The sequence below is a fragment of the Coenobita brevimanus genome, chromosome 45 (genome assembly GCF_032717465.1).
Source record: "Coenobita brevimanus isolate Jiangsu-jjx chromosome 45, ASM3271746v2, whole genome shotgun sequence".
Lineage (NCBI taxonomy): Eukaryota > Metazoa > Arthropoda > Malacostraca > Decapoda > Coenobitidae > Coenobita > Coenobita brevimanus.
In genome coordinates, this window is record NC_136998.1 from 8,032,285 (window position 1) to 8,048,488 (window position 16,204).

The 16,204-nt window shown below is 42.5% G+C and overlaps 1 pseudogene; it reads right to left on the bottom strand.

Annotated features, from left to right (window-relative positions):
• Positions 1-1,455: 1,455 nt before the first annotated feature.
• Positions 1,456-1,580, bottom strand: LOC145398538 (5S ribosomal RNA; annotated as a pseudogene).
• Between the last annotated feature and the right edge of the window lie 14,624 nt (positions 1,581-16,204).

Sequence of the window (16,204 nt, forward strand, 5' to 3'; positions counted from 1 at the left end):
TCACGATAATGTCATGTAACTTTTTCACATCCATGCTCACTACCCTGTTTCTTATCAGTGCTTTTAAGGAACCAGCAAACTTTCTTGTTTTACCCTTTCAAGCAGTTCACCCTATACACTTCCATCCCTACTCATCACACTACCCAAGTACTTAAACGCACTCACATTTTCCATTTCCTCCTCATCCAACTTCACTGTACATTTACTGACTTCACTTCTCTCGAAGATCATAACTTTACTCTTCCCTACATTCACCTTCAGATTCCGTTTCTTACACACTCTCCCAGACTCATCCATCAAGCCTTCCAGCTCTCGTTCGTCTTCTCTTAACAACACAGTATCATATGTAAACAACAGTACAGGGAGTTTCCAAACACTGCCCTCTCTCACTAGGGCCGTTCCAACATCCACTGCCTACCGTGTATCTCTTTTATAACCCCAACCATATACAGATTGAACAACCACGGAGACATGACACATCCTTGCTTCAATCCAACCTTCAAATAGAAAAATTCACTCATTTCACTATCCACACGCACTGCAGCCTTAGCACCCTCATACATACTCTTCGCGGCCTTCAACAACTTCCCATCTACTCCATATATTCTTAATACTTTCTACAATCCTTGTCTATCTACTCTATCATATGGTTTCTCCTAATCCATGAAGGTCACATACTACTTTTTTCCCTTCTCTAGACACTTTTCCATCAAATATCTAGCAATGAATATCTGATCTACACAACCTCTTCCCTTCCTAAAACCTCCCTCTTCTTCTCCAACTAATTCCTCTGTTATTTCCCTAACTCTGTCAATAACTATCCTATCATATACTTTTCCTATTATAATAAGAAGACAAATGCCCCTACGATTACCATGCACTTTTTTTTCTACCTTTTCGTTAGTACAAGGGAATAATACCTGACTTCCAGTCCTCCGGGACACTACCTTCCTCCCAGGCCAATCTGCACGTCTTCCACATCCATTCTACTACTATCTCTTCCCTATGCTTCAGCATTTCACCACACACTCCATCTATTCCTGGGGCTTTCCCCATTTTAACTTTCTTCACTGCTTCCACAGCTTCCATCCTACTGAGAGCGCACATATAGCTAACTGCTCGTCAGTGAAGACTTTGCAGACACTGTACAATAATTCAAGTTTCTTTGAAGTGGTTTTAGCAAGGGATCTAACATGAGAGGACTAGCTGAGGATACTGTTTAATGAAATGCCTAGAATTGTAATCATTTTAGATATAGGAATATTAGTGGCATTGAATGTAACATAGGAATCAGGCAATATCTATCTATTGGTAAACTGTGTATATCTAGTTTTTCATTCATTCATTCATTGCCAGACGCCATGTATCCCAACCGGGGTGGCCAAGGGCTTAGAGTTAATTGTTTTACAGGGAGGGGCACTAATCCTCCACCAACCCCACCTGACACGTAGGGATGCCAACAGCATCTGGTGTTCCCAGGCGGTCACCCATCCAAGTACTAACCAGACCCGACGTTGCTTAACTTCGCTGATCGGACGGGAAGCGGTTTTACTAGCATTAAATGTGACAATGTTATTTTGTCCCCATCCAGTGACCTTAGACAAGCTTTAATTTATGGAAATTACTAAGTTGTGAGTCAGAGATACTGAATTTTGTGAGTGGGTGTTTAAGTGTGAATGAAATGTGAAGTATTCACTCATGTGCATATGAACGGATGGGATTATGGGTGAAGGAGATAATTAATATGAATTATAGACAAGGTTGAAGCGAAAACTGTTCCTTGTGGCACGCCAATAATAATCAAGTGGATAATGGAATATACATCATCTGCTTTAACTCTTGTCTTTCTATCAGTGAGATCTGAGGAAAACAGAAGAACAAAGGACGTTAGGTCATAGCAAGGGAGTCTGTATATCAGGGAACGGTGCAACAATCATTCAAAGCTTTAGAATTATCAAAGGCTACTGCATAAGTTTCTCCATGTTGGTAAATTGACTGGTGAATGGTACAAGCCGTGATACTAGGTATATTAATAGTGGATCTTTTGTGGCAAAAACTATACTGTCTATCACTAATTCAGTTGTTAGATTCAAGATGTTTAACCATGTGCTTATCAATTACAGTCTTAAATACTTTACTCAAAGAAAACGTTATATCTATTCGTCTGTAACCAGAGGGGCCAGAGGAACTTTCTTCCTTGAGAACTTTGTGAATATTGGCTTTTTTCCAAAAATCAGGCAATGAAAAAGCACGTATGCATAGTCTGAATAATTTAGCTAGAACAGGAGCAAGTTCAAGGGAACACTTTTTCAAAACAGTTGGGGGAATTCCATATGAGTCCGGAGCTTTATTGGTTGGTAAATTGGATTTTACATATCTAGTGTATATTTTATGTGGAGCAATTTTTTGGAGAGTCAAGTTCTAGTAAGGGACGTTTTGCCTGACTTCTGAAGTAGAATTATTAGAAAATGAATTGGCAAAGATCTTCACTTTACCCCGTGGGTTATTTGTAACGGTAAAATCTGAAGACTTTAGCGGGGGAATGCATGATGAATTATTAAAGATATAATTGAAGGAATTGAGAGTTGAACAGAATATTCTATTGTCATTATGACTGTTTAATAATCTGGATGGTTGATTGTGATGAAAGTCTGATTTAGTAATGTTTATTACTGAGATTGCATGGTTTCGCAATTCCTTAATGACTGACCAATGCATTTTTTTTTACGTAAACGTTATATGCTAATTACCTATGGCTTGCTCCTTTAGCACATCCTTTCCGTGCATTGACTACTGACTTTGCACTGAGGACCGTTGCATTCGATGACAGTGACTCTGGTGGACATGACACAACAGGACTGAAGGCAAGCAGTTCAGTGCTCAGTTTCTCTTTGTTGTGTTTTGACGAGTTCCTGATGACACTGATTGCAACGGAGACAAACAGGATTCTTCAACAGACTAATGCTGACGAAGGACAACATGGGACCTACAGGACACTGTTTTGGACTGACATGACAAGTGCCTTGCTTCTGTATTTTTGGCACTGACAATGTTGATGTCTTTGGTGAAGAAACGTGCGTTTGTTGAATATTGGACAGCTGATGTTCTTACATATCTCGACGTATTCGACAGACACATGTCTCGGAACATGTGCCAGAACATCCTATTGTTCCTTCATTTCTCAGACAACACTACCACAGACCCTATAGGCAGTTTGCGCAAGATCATGCCCGTTTTGGAGAACCTCAAAAGCAAAACAAAACACTGTTTGGGGGCATTTCAAAAGGCTGTGATCGATGTGTTACTCGTGTTGTTCCATGGCCGCATTTTTTTCAGACAGTACATCCCATCGAAGTGTAATCATTTTGACATAAAAATATTTGTACTCTGTGATTGTGAGATGGGTGTTGTCCTGGATAAGATAATATACACCTGGGCAAGGACTTAAATCCCTTATAACGATAGACATGGCATTTCTGGCACAGGAGTGAAGAATATGATGGAAAATTATGTGGGTAGAGGTCACATACTCTAAATATAATTGGTACATCTCTCCAGAAATGGCATTGCACCTGCTAGCCAGGAACATTTGGTCGTGTGGCATAGTGTGGTCTAACTGACGTAAGAGAGTCACTGTTGAACTGCAATGAAGCACGATCTCCTTGTCCGACGTTGTTGTGACAAGTATGATGTGCACATGATATCAACTGTGCACACAGGAGCTCTCGTTGACACAGAATATAGACAGTGTGACAGGTGAACACATCGAAAAACAAGATGTAGTAACAGACTGCAATTGTAACATGCACTTGGTTGATAAGAACGAAATGCAGATTGGAAGTGTGGAGTGCACAAGTCATTCAGTTAAATGGTACAAGGAACTCTTTTTCTACTTGTAGACGTGTGCATTCTGAATGCACATCATTATTACTGCCAGAAAAAGGGGCAGACAGTCTCCTTAAGGAAGTTTGTTCGTGACTGTGTGTTTGAAATCCTACGGGAATACACACCAATTGTCAGGAGTGCCACAGGGGCATACAAGCACGATTTGTGACCAAACGGACTAACTTGGCACGAAGGAGTGGGCTGCATTGCATTATCTTGAAATGCCGCTGCCACCCAATGAAGGTCAATGACCTACAACAGTATGCAGGAGTGCTCAGGTACTTTGCCAAGTATGTGCAACTTTCAAGAGGAGGCTGGGAGAAAGAAAACTCACCACTTGGCAGTGTCACGGAATGCCAGGTAGTTATCTGCCCTCCCTGCGTCCCTGGGTGCCATTCCATTGTGAAATACTAAGTATGAAAAGAAAAATTTGTAAAAAGTGACAAAATAATGTGTAAGGAACTGTTTATAGAACTAAGCTTATGTTTTTGATGCTGTAAGTATAACTAAGCATGTGTGGTAGTGTAAGGCTAAGGAAATAAGTGTTAGTATAAGTAAGAATAAGAAAGTAAGATGTCCATGAAAGAAAGAAAGTGTGTTTCCCAGACAGTGACTACTTATCAAGGTTTAGTTTTGACCTGGGAAGGGGAGATAGGGATATAAGCATTTTACTCGCTCATCGCACACTCTAGAAGTCACAACCTACAAGCATAAAAGGTAAGTGTTTTTTTCAACCTTCATTCATTTTCTTAGTGCCATAATTTCCTTCCCTGTACTGTTTTCCTCATTTTCTTTTTTGTATTTGTAGTAAAAATAGCCATAACCTTTGTGTATTGCAATAACAACTATAACTTACGGCCTCATCATTCCCCACACCTTCATCCCCAGACGACTGACTAATTTCTGGCCTTGTTCTTTTCCGATCACGAGGGCTTTCCCTAAACACACACTGCCGCACCCATTATCTCGAAACAGATTAAACCATTATCCTTCTCTCTTTTGACAGGCACTATACCACCCAGAGTATGAATAGAAACCAATAATGGAAAAAAATCTTAATTTGATATTTATGTTCATATTTTCACATATTTTGTATTGAATTTGATCATTTTACATATTTCTTGTTTTGCACATGCATTTCAGCAACATTTGAGGTGTTTTCGTGTTGAATAGGTGGATGTAAAGCCTTCCCTTCACTTCACGCTAATCCCCTAGTGGGCAGTGACAATCGTGGGCCACAGAGGCAGATTAACTCTGCTGTGGTCTCGTAGCCAGTGCAGACGGTTGGCCAACAACATATAGATCTCTTTTATCAAGTTTTTCCAGTTAAATTTTGGCATGACCTACAATGGCCTTTTTTCATGGTCTGATGGGTGATGGCCCTTATTTGCACTCCCAAAGTGTATAATTATATCGCTCTCGACGTCTGGATGGCTTGTGACAGGCCATGGCCTGGTAGGCAGTTGCCCATTTTGCCTATACCTGGTAATCCGGCCAACGTATAGAATTTTAGCTATTGTGGTGCAGCCTATCCAAAGAAAGGAGCACCCTTACCTGGTTAGAGTCAAAAAATATTTCTTGCATCTCTTTTGACACACACTACACCACCCAGACTACAAAAATAAGTCGATACTTGCATAAGCACAATAATCATTAAAAAAAATTGAAAATCATAATTAGTATTTTGTTTAAAAATCTCCTGTATTATATACTGGTGTTGTTCGTAATACATGTATCTAGTCGTTTCAAACCATTTCAGCAACGCAGACATTTTTTTTGGATGAATATATGGATATTTCTTAGTGCGATATTCTATAGCTCCTCTGGTTAGTTTTCACTGGCATGTACACGGTCACTCTGTGAATGTCTCCACACTTCATTGCAAAGCACAAGATGGGATTTGAAAGCTAGAAAGTGCACTGTCTTGTGCGCCAAATGATTCTCTTGAAGTTGGTAAAAAAAATCAATATTCGAAATTTGAAAAAAATGGTCCTGACACTGGCCAAGGGGTCCTGTCAATTTTCGGTGCCACAGCCACAGAGAGGTTAACATTTTCAGTGCTCAGTTTCCCTCAACTTTATAACATCATTTGGGATTAATCTGAATGTAAACTACCAGGTACCCAGATACATCAGTACCATTATTATTAAAATACAGTCCAGTAACACATACACTTTTAACAGTTTTCAAAGAGCATTGACAATGAGTCTCCGAAATGGAAGCTGTGGTCTCATTATATGATTTTTAAGAAGAAAACATCATGTAATATGTTGGGTGTGAGGGATACATAGGCCAGAGCTTGAACTCTATATATTCTTTAACATTTTGGGTTACACAGAATCCATCTTCAGAGAGACTGTGTGGGTTTTGTGTAGCCTGAATTGTTAGAAAGAATAGAGAATGCAACCTCTGTCCTATGTATCCCTCCTAAATTACTTAACCATTTGTTTCGGTGGATGAGCCACATAGTGTATATTCTGTTTACACTACATCCCAGCTGTCTCATGCAACGATGGAGCAAATGCAAAAGAAATGGAAGAACTTGCTGTTAGCTGTAAGGAAGTGTTACCACAGCCGAAGAACCAACAATCCATACAGAATAGTGAAGCCAATGTACTAAAGTCAATCGAATGATATTATGGGGGAGCAGCCAGAATGGTATGGTGGTTATTACAAGAAAATTTCCCTCAGTCATGAAAAGGAAAAATGTGAAGAGCAGTGTGCAAGTTTCAGTGTCAGATACACTGCTTGTTAATTCATCCCATTCACTGTCAAATGACTCACATAAATGACTTCATGTCGCTTTGTCAGATAACCTGCCTATTTCACCTTCCATCATGCGTCAAATGACTTAGTTAAAATAATCACCTTGGTTCACATTACAAAAGTCTTTTAGATCACTTTGCATCACAGTGTGAAATGACTCACTTAAATCGTCTGGCATCATTGTGTTAGATAATTTTCTTAAGTTTGTTTCACTACGTTTAGGGCAAACACTTCCTCTTCAACAAAATGAACAGCAAGGGCATTAAACAGTGTAAATCTGTGACTCCAGTTAGCTCTCTGTTACACCTATCACAGGCGGGGTGTCAAAATATAAAAACTTTGTTCTGTTCAAGGGACTTGATAGCAAGAGTCCCAGATTATCAGATTCAGAAGCAGATGAGAGATTTGAGAAGACAAAAATTACTATGCCTGATACGGAGGAGACTTGTGCAGAAGGTGATGACAGTGCTAAAAGCGACCAAACTTAACCCATTTGGGCAAATGTCCTCAATATTGGACAGAACTGGACAGTTTCAAAGGTCAGTAAAGTGGGCAACGCCAGGGTAGCGACATACCAGTGTCTATGAACCGGTAGGCGGACGGTGGTAAGACTGGTACCCATGCACCACATTCCTTCACACAGGAACTCTGGGATTTAGAGAGTTTAGTTCAGAATGTGGCAGAGAGAGTGATTCACATTAATGTGTTATCAAAGTTAAAGAATCTGCTCAAGTCATCAGAGGAACTAAAGATTATGAAGTGTATTAATGAGAACCTGGAAAAAAATGGTTACTAATACACAACGGAGGCAACTTCAGTTTGATGATCTGTTGAAACTCAGCAAAGAGAGGAACAGAATGATGGCTCAAAAGAATTAACTATTAAAAGAAGTAGTGGACAGTGTGAACAAGGACTGGCAACAGAGATAGCATGCGCCTTCACTCTCTCTTTCTCTCTCTCTCTCTTCCATGTAAGAGACACGTAAGCATTCATTACAATAGTATCGAACCAGGTGAAGGCGTCTACGGGGTGGAATGCTGAATCGTGCCCAAAGGCCAAAGGGAAACCACAGATCTTAAATAGTATTATAGTGCCTTCCCTTTGATCTTCAGTCAGCAGACAAAGCCATGGGCCAATAATGTTTTTCAGCTTTAATATTTCGTCTTCATCTCAGTGTCAACTCACTCCCACTCAAACACACTTTGGTCAATGTTTCACAGTACAGTGAACAGGATGCTGCTTGGCTCTCACTTTCTCTAGCAGAGGTAAAATTATTATTGATTTTCAGCAAACATGTTTATGTCTACAGCTCAATTGGATATGGTCGTATCTCTCATAACTAATCTATGGTATATTCCAAGTTGGGAGTAAGGGTTTTTCTATCTTGTAAAATGTCTGGGGTCGAGATTACTAGTCATTAACCTATTTTTGTATTTGGTACGAAATTATATGTAGCACAAGAGTATATTGGTTTTCACACATTAATATAGGTGATATAAGAATTGTTTCACTCACCAAACACATCAACATACTGCACCTTTTTTGGCAACATTACCTGATCATCATTTTCGACTGTTTCTTCCTCACATATTACCAAGGCTACCAGTTGATAATGTTGTTCAGCTTAGGGAAATAAATCTCATACACGGTCTTCTGAAGATTCCCACTTAACCCTTGAATGGCTGCCAGCATTGAACAACGCTTCACCGTAGCGTGGCCAGTGGCGTCAGTGCAACATGATCTGTAAAAAACATCGAACAATTTTGGGAAGGAAACGAAAGTCTGGGATATATTGGCACTAAACGACTCAACCCTCCAAACCACTCAGGCTCTCAGTACAGTGAGTGACACAGTCATGATTGGATGCCCGATTTTCGCTCCCATTAAGGACAGCACCCCGTCACCCCACCGCCTTCTGCACTCGTGCCAGGGCCTTACAACCCTTGAAATAAGAGCTGAACTCCTCCCCTAGCATGCGGAATGTCATGACGACCATACTGAGTTCAAGGACGAGTGTGAAAGCAGCGAAGATGCCCTGTCAGATGATGACAGTGACAAATGGTACAAGACACCAATATAGGAGGAGGAGGATGACAAGAACTCTGATGACACTGATGATGCTCCACGTCCTTCTCGCCACAAGACTGGTGTGCCACTGAGTAAGAAGAAAAAGGGGGCAAAGCAAATATTTCCTGAAGAGGATAAGGATGAGGCATGGACGTCACAGGAATGTTTTTGGCACGAGCACTGCGCGAGTTCTGAGAACCCGCGCTCGACCATCACTGCCATTTCCCTCCATCTCACGTGGCCTCTCACCATCCTGTGCAGTTGCACCACCTGAGCCAATACCAGGGCCATCGTCCTCAGCAACGGAAACATTGTTTCCCCCTCTGCCTTCAAGGCGGACTAGAATATCTATCGTGAAACGTGACAGCCAACAATAGATGAAGAGGCACTCGAGGTAGCTGTCATAGGTAAAGGCATCACCTTCCCATAAATCATACTCATGGGCATCGACTACTGACTTTGCACTGAGGACCTTTACATTCGATAAGAGTGAGTCTGGCGGACATGACACAACAGGACTGATGGCAAGCAGTTCAGTGCTGTTTCTTTTTGTTGTTTTTTGATGAGTAGCTGATGACACTGGTTGCAACGGAGACAAACAGGATTCTTCAACAGACAAATGCTGATGAAGGACAACATGGGACCTACAGGACACTGTTTTGGACTGACATGGCAGTACCTTTCCTCTATGTGTTCTAGGCGCTGACGATGTTGATGTCTTTGGTGAAGATTCATGCGAGTAATGAATATTGGACAGCTGATGTTCTTACACATCTCGAAATATTCGGCAGACACATGTCTCGGAACATGTACTAGAACATCCTACTGTTCTTTCATTTCTCAGACAACACTACCACTGACCCTACAGGCAGTTTGTGCAAGATCAGGCACGTTTTAAAGAAGCTCAAAGGCAAAATATAACACTGTTTGGGGGCTTTCCAAAAGGCTGTGATCGACATGTCACTCATATTGTTCCATGGCCATATTTCTTTCAGACAGTACATCCCATCGGCGTGTCAACATTATGACAAAAAGATATTTGTACTCTGTGATTGTGAAATGGGTGTTATCCTGGATTATGATAATATACACATGGGCTGAAATCCCTTATGACAATTGTCGTGGCATTTCTGGCACAGTAGTGAAAAAAAAAATGATGGAAGATTTTGTGGGCAGAGGTCACATACTCTAAATATAATTGGTACCTCTATCCATAAATGGCACTGTACCTACTAGTCAGGAACACTGGGTCGTGTGGCATAGTGTGGTCTAACCGACGTATGAAGGGCACTGTTGAACTGCAATGAAGCACGATATTCCTGCCCGAAGTTGTTGAGACAAGTATGATGTGCACATGATATCAACTGTGCACACAGGAGCTCTCATTGACACAGAAAATAGACAGTGCGACAGGTGAACGCATTTGAAAACTAGATGTGGTCACAGACTGCAATTGTAACATGCACTTGGTTGATATGAAACGAAATGCAGATTGGTAGTACAGGGTGCATTAGTCGTTCTGTCATATGGTATGAGTAACTCTTCTTCTACCTGTAGACGTGTGCTTTCTGAATTCACATCATTATTACTGCCAGGAAAAGGGACAGACAATCTCTTTCAAGTTTGTTAGTGACTGTGTGTTTGAAATCCTACGGGAATACACACCAATTATCAGCAGTGCCACAGGGGCATACAAGAGCAATTTATAACCAAACAGACTGACTTGGCACAAAGGACTGGGCTGCATTGCATTATCTTGAAATGCCGCTGCCACCCAATGAAGGTCAATGACCTACAACAGTATGCAGGAGTGCTCTGGTACTTTGCCATGTACTCGCAACTCTCAAGAGGCGGCTGCGAGAAAGAAAACTCACCACTTGGTAGTGTCACGGAATGGCAGGTAGTTATCTGCCCTCCCTGCGTCCGTGGGTGCCATTCCATTGTGAAATACTAAGTATGAAAAGAAAAAATTGTAAATACTGTAGCGACAAAATAATGTGTAAGGAACTGTTTATAGAACTAAGCTTTAAGTGTTAGTATAAGTAAGAATAATAAAGAAGTCCAGAAACGAGAGAAAGTGTGTTTCTCAGACACTGACTACTTATCAAGGTTTAGCTTTGACCTGGGAAGGGGAGATAAGGAGATGAGCATTTTACTCGCTCACTGCAAACTTTACAAATCAGAGTCTGGTAGAATTAAAGTTTTTTATTTTTTTTTTTCTTTCATTCATTTTCTTTGTGCCGTTACTACTTTCAGTGTATTGTTTTCCTCTTAAGTTTCTTTTTTTTTGTATTTGCAGTAAAAATAGCCATAAGTTTTGTGTATTGTAATAACAACTATAACTTACCTCACCATTCCCTACACTTCCATCCCAAACCAACTGACTAATCTCTGCCTTAATTTTTTCTGACCACGAGGGTGTTCCCTAACTACACACACTGCCTCACCCATTATCTCGGAGCAGATTAAAAACTATCATCCTTCTCCTCTCTTTTGACAGGCACTATTCCACCCAGAGTATGAATAGGAAAGAATAATGGAAAAATCATAATTTGACGATTATGTTTATATATTTACATGTTTTGTATTGAATCTGATGATTTTACATATATCTTGTTTTGAAAAGGCATTTCAGCAACATCTGAGGTGTTCTCGTGGTGAATAAATGGATGTAAAGCCTTCCCTTCCCTTCACAATAATCCCCTTTTGGGCGGTGGTAATCGTGGGTCACAGGGGCGGATTAACCCTGCTCTGGCCAGGTAGGGAACACAGACGGTTGGACTGCGACATATATACCTTTTTTTTCCCGTTATTTCCAGTGAAATTTTAGCATGACATACAATGGCCTTTTTTGATGGCCTGATGGGTGATGACCATTTTTTGGACGCCCGAAGTGTATATTTATTCCGCTTTGGAAGTCTGGATGGCCTGTGATAGGCCGTGACGTGGTAGGCAGTTGCCCATTTTCCCTATACTTGGTAATGCGGCCCTCGTGGGCATTATAGAATTTTAGCTCTTGTGGTGCAGCCTGTACACACAAAGGAGCACCCTTATCTGGTTACATTAACCCCTTAACCGCGGGTATTGTTTTGGTCTGACTGTCCTCTCCCGCGGGGGTTTCAGCCAAATGTAAACAAACCTTTAAACCTTAATAACTCTGCACAGAATAAAGCTAGAGAAAAAAATAAGGTACCATTAGAAAGTACAAACCTTCAGCTTTCCATTGATGTAGGTTTCATGACTTCGTTGACTTTCACAGGACGGGGAGAGCCGTTAGAAGTGAGGGGTGTGAAATAACTATTTTACGCCCCACACACCAGTACCAAATGCCAACCACTCTCTCATAATAGTAATATAAACATATATGAACACTGTACATACGATAAACACCCACTCTGTGTTCACTGAGGTAGGTAAAAGGCACTTCCCTGCGGCTGCGCCCGCTCTTCACTGCGGCTGCGCCTCACTTCACTGCGGCGGCACCCGCTCACTGACGTTTCCTGCGATCTTTTCATTATTTCTAACTTCTAATATTATTTTACATATAATATGGGCAATGTACATTATATTTACAATGCACTTATTACTATATTGCGTCACTGGCGCATCACAGAATTACATAAGTGCCGCAGAATTCCACAAGTGCCGCAGATTCTCTTATTACAATATCACTTATTATACTGGCCAATATTTCCTTTATTTTCTAGGCAAAATATCCCTTATTACTACATTATCCATTATACAATTATTGGCAAAGCACGTCACTGTCGCATCACTATATATCACTGTCACTTTCAGTATTTACTCAGAGAGTGGTACTCGGCAAAGCACGGAGTTACACATAGAGCGACTTGGCATTCAAGGCACTGGTGTGTGCTCATTTTTCTCGTCGTAGGCCTTCGTGTGGTGGTTGAACATACTCTGCAGCGGCCCTGTGACAACCTGCCGCCTGCTTTAGGAGGCAATTTCACAAGCTGGTGCCGGCTCATGTAATTGCGGCACTCAAGACGGTCAGGTTGTGTGTCAGGGTGTCGCCTCGATCAATGCCGTCACCTGACCAAATCGCTCAAGTAGCTGCTGAACGACAGTCTTGGAAAACTGTCTCAGTGATGGTTGCCTTATGCCCCCGACTTGTGTCTTGTAAAGAATGAAGGCATTGAGCATGCACATATCGAGCATGTGCAGGCAAGCCTTCCTGTACCATCGGGTGTTTCTCCTGAGACAGTCTATTTCGCCAATCATCATATCAGACTTATCAACGAGTCTCATATTTACATTATAATCAATGACGGCATCAGGCTTCATGATTGGCTCTCCGTCCTGTAGCTGACCTTCCCAGTTCTCTTCATTTCCCCCTTGTGGATGGTGCTGATCATATTGACAACCTTCTTGTCATGCCACCTGATCGCAAGAAGCTTTTCTGACTTCTTCAGGTGAACATCTCCCCTGGATGATGATGATGCTTCGGGGAAACTAGGCCACTCTTTCCTATAGCTCCGTACAGTGCCAACAGTGCCAATGCCGTGTTCAGCAAGGTATTTGGAGAGTTTCGGTGCTGTGTAATAATTGTCTGTGTACAGCACATGATTACCACCAAAATACCTCTCCATCAGCACTTTTACAACGGAGCCAGAGAAGCCAAGGGGTCTTTCCTGTTCACATCCATTGTGCTAGCCGAGTAAATGACAAAATCCATTATATACCCCGTCTCACAGTCACACAGCACAAAGAACTTTATCCCAAAGCGGTGGCGTTTGCTGGGGATGTACTGCCTGAATTTGAGACGTCCTCTGAACAATACCAGGGACTCGTCTATGACGACTTTCTGCATAGGCCTGAAAAATCGCATAAATCGATCCCTAATCTTGTTGAGGAAATCCCTCACTTTCCACAAAGGGTCAGTTTGGGACGGGTTGTCATTATCAGCGAAGTGCAGGTATCCAAGCAGCTGTCGGAACCGATCCCGTGACATATACTTCCCGAATATGGGGATAGTAGTTATGTCATCCACGAGCCAGTACTCCTCCAACTCATGTCTCTTTATATGGGCCATCAAAAACATGAGTGCAAAAAAACATACAGCTCTCTGATCCCGACAGGCAACCACGACACTTGCTTTGGCGAGCCAATAGGTCCCAGCCCTTGTGCTGCACACTGAGTTGCATACCTATTGGTCTCATCGCTGACATGCTGCACAATTTCATCATCAAGGAAGGCCAGGAAGTAATCAACAAACTCATCACCTGCGTTGCATGGGAAGGCAGGCTGTATTCCAGCATTTGTCATATCAAACGGTGGATTGTGTGGCTGGAAATCTCCACCGTCAGTCCAAACAAATGCATCAACTTGCCCTGTGCGTGGTTCAGTGGCAGGGGCATGTTGCATTTCACTCGTTTCCCCGTGAGAAGGAGCTGATGTAGAGGCAATGGGTGAGGCAGGAGGTGAGGCAGGAGGCAAGCGGGAGGTGGGTGAGGCAGGAGGCAGCGGGGAGGGGGGTGAGTGCGGGGGCGGTGGGTGGGGGGGTGGCGCGGGGGGGGGAACTGAGCGGGGGGCAGGCGGGGGGGTTTCTGACCTGGTGCGTGGTGAAACTTGACCCTTTCTACCCCGCTTATCACCTCGCTTATCGCCTCGCTTATCGCCCAGCTTTGCCCTCCAACTGCCACGCATCCCCTTTGTTCTAGGCCTGCCTGCACGGCCTGCACGGCCTGCCTTCCCTCGCTTTGCAGGCTTTGGTAATTCGTACTCCTCAGATGATGTAGACTGAGGAGAGGGCACGACAGATGATGATGATGATGATGTGAGGGCAATTGGGCTAGGGGAACGGGAAATTGATGGGAAATGCGTACTAGGGCCTGGTGTGGGAGACGTGAGCCTGCGCTTCACTCCCTTCCCACGTGCAATACCAGATTTGCCCATAGGAGCCTTTCCTTTCCCAGAGTAAGTTGGGGGTGGGGGGGAATCAACACGATCACTTTCATCACTGTCACTATCAATGGAAAATGGTTCACCACCAATTACTGCCAAATCATCACTGCTTGCTGTGAGTGTGTCACTTTCACTGCCACAATCAAGAGTAGTACTTACTGTTTTGTCCAGCTCAGTTCTAATTTCAGGAGTGCTCAACCCCTTCTGCCTCGCCGTCGGCAGTTCCTTTACCGGTGTAGAGGTAGAGGGAACACTAGCACTAAACATTGTAGAGGAGGAAGCGAGCGACGATGAGTCGGGACGGAGCGCCATTATCACGCAGAGCTGGACAGATACTGACTGACGCGGGTCAGGGCAGGGGTGGGGGGGGTCCCCTCGGGGTTGGAGGAGGGAGGTGTGGGATGGCTGGCGTGAAAGAACTCGACAGCTACTCTTGCGTGAGAATATTTGCGCGCCGGGAAAACGCGCGGTGTTCAAAATATTCACGATCATTCCAGAATGCCACCCGCGGTTTGGTCCAGTTTTGTCGCCGTCATTCTGGAATGACACCCGCGGTTAAGGGGTTAAAAAATATCATCTCTCGCCTCTCTTTTGACACACACTACACCACCCAGACTACAAAAATAAGCCGACACCCAGTACTTGCACAAGCACATTAAAAATGAAATAAATGTGAAAAAAAAAATCATAATTAATTTTTTGTATAATAACCTCCCCTATTATGTACTGGTGTTATTCGAAATACATATATCTAGTCGTTTCAAACCATTTCAGAAACACTGAAATTTTTTTGGATGAAAATATGGTTATTCCTTAGAGCGACGTTCTTTAGCTCCTCTGGCTAGTTTTGGTGGCATCTATGCGGTCACTTTGTTAACGTCTCCGCACTTCGTTGCAAAGCATAAGATGGGTTTTGGAAACTAAAACATGCACTGCCTGGTGCGCCAGATGATTCTGTTGAAGTTGATCAAGAAAAAATCAAAATATTCGAAATGTGAAAAAGAAAAAAAATGGCCCTGACACAGGCCAAAGGGTCCTCTCAAATTCCCAAGACACCCCCACGGAGGGGTTAACCTTTCAGTGCTCAGTTTCCCCCAACAGTATAACATATTTTGGGATTAATCTGAATATAAATATCAGGTATCCAGATGCATCAGAACATTAATATCAAAATACAGTACAGTAACACACACTCTTTGAACAGTTTCAAAGAGCATTAATGAGTCTCCGGAATGGAAGCTGTGTTCTCATTATATGATTTTTAAAAGAAGAAAACATCATGTAATATGTTGGGTGTGAGGGATACATAGGTCAGAGCTTGAATTCTGTATTTTCTTTAACATTTTGGGTTACACAGAATCCATCTTCAGAAAGACTGTGTGTTTTTTGTGTAGTCCGAATTGTTAGAAAAGATAAAGAATGCAAGCTCAGTCCTGTGTATCCCTCCTACCTCACCTAACCATTTGTCACGGTGGATCAGCCACATAGTGTGTATTCTGTTTACACTATGTAATGCCACAATAGTCAAACCATGGGAGAGTCGTGTAAGTTAAGGCTTTAG